Below are 2,004 nucleotides of genomic sequence, written 5' to 3'. Positions count from 1 at the left end.
GATGGAAAAAAAAGAAAAATAGAATTTTATTAATAAATGAAAAGTATAGTTTAGAATAAAAACTCGAATATCGACAGAATAACGATATGGAAACTAGTTGAGGTCTGTAGCTACACAGTTTCCTTAAGGCAGAGTTTTGACCACTCCTTGGTGCTCGAGATCTTTGATCGTCTGTTTCCTAGGATACAATAACAAGTTGATCAACGTATAGTAGCACAACTACAAAGATCATGAACTCTATCTTACTTGAGGCTATCACCGAAAACAAGAGATGAATAAAATAGATTTTGAGTTGTGTTTAGCCTAGTATGTTTATAGTATTCATAGAGTTTAACATATGAGAAGAATTGTAAATAATACATTCTAAAAAGTAAGGTCATTAATGAGTATCCGAATAAATTAAAAAATAATCAATTAATACCACATTTAATCAAATATATTTTTGAACTACAAGACACACCGTATTAATATTTGAATTCAAAGGAAATAATAAGAAAAGCAGCTAAATTAGACTTTCAAACTAAATGCGATCGTAGAGGCAAATTCGCACGCATAGTAAACATTGATCTCAAAAAATAGCTCGTCTAAAAATCTTGATCAATTGCAAGCTCCAATTAGTCGAGTATGAAGCCCTGCCTACTATCTGCTTCGTATGTGGAAAATATTGACACATAAAAGACATCTTCCCTTCAAACGAAACAAAACACCAAACTGATACAACCTCTACACTTAAAAACCCTCTAACGGCCCATCTCTTACCTAAAAACTTAGCCTTCGGAGCTTAGATGATTGTAGAGAGACACCAAAGACGTATAACCATGAAAGACAATAGACATGACAAACAAAACAACATAGCTACAGGTTCTCACTTCAACCCAATTCTCGACTTAACTAAAGAGAATCCCCTAGACCCACCAATCTTTAAACTTTCAAACACAAATGACCAACCACCATCACCAAGGACCAAACATCCAAAAGTAAAAAACCCCACCCCAAGTTGAAACAAAACCCTGACTAACACACAGACTCGAAATATAAGACGATCCATCCATCCATACCTCACTGAGGCCAGCACCCGTAAGACTTCTTCCACTTATCAAAAGATTAACCCAACACCAATCTTATTTGCTCATACTGCTATAACTCTATCTGAGATTACTTCTACTTGCATTCCGACCATCATTCCTTGAATGACTTGACCATTGCCACATCTAAGTGAACCTTCAGACATAAACCCCATAACAAAATAACAAAACTTGAAAGAACCCCTCTCAAAAGATCGTAACAACCTAGATGAAATGTCAACAATCAATACCCTCATTATTCCCTTAAGATAGGTCACTCAACCACCTATATAGGAAGCCAGGCTGAGCTAGTAGTGGATTAAATCACCAGAATGTACAAAAAAATCCAATGATAAAGATACTAGCATGAAATACATTGGGTTATGGAAACCTTAAATTCTTACAAGTTACGAAACAGTATATCCAAGACAACAAACTCGATACCATCAACATTATTGAGCCACGTATAAGCGAAGCTAAGGTAGAAGCTATCATCACCTCCTTTGGATTCCGTAACTCATATAGGATAGAAGCAATGGATAAGAGGCATATGGTTCTACTTGTCAAGCATGATCCGCATCGAGATACTCATTAACCATTTTCAATACATCCACTTTAGTTTCCAGCACAAGAATGACGATAACCCTACCCTTCAACACAAATTTACGCAAGCCCAAGCACCTTAAAAAGGAAAAAAAACTATAGCCACACCTTTATACTCTAGCTTAGAATATCCAAAGCCCATGGATACTCCTCAAAGATTTCAACACAATATTGCACTCTTGAGACCGAAAAAGTTGTTCACCCTCATTAAAACCCAACAAAGAATTTCAACAATTGGTCTTTGATTGTGGATTAAGAGGCCTTGGATTCCAAGGCCTTGAATACACTTGGACCTGAGGTAACTCTTATGTGCGACTTGACTGAGTTCTATGCAACA

The sequence above is a fragment of the Hibiscus syriacus genome, unplaced genomic scaffold (genome assembly GCF_006381635.1).
Source record: "Hibiscus syriacus cultivar Baekdansim isolate YM2019G1 unplaced genomic scaffold, ASM638163v2 tig00110331_pilon, whole genome shotgun sequence".
Taxonomy (NCBI): Eukaryota; Viridiplantae; Streptophyta; class Magnoliopsida; order Malvales; family Malvaceae; genus Hibiscus; species Hibiscus syriacus.
Note: the sequence above shows the minus strand (reverse complement) of the source record.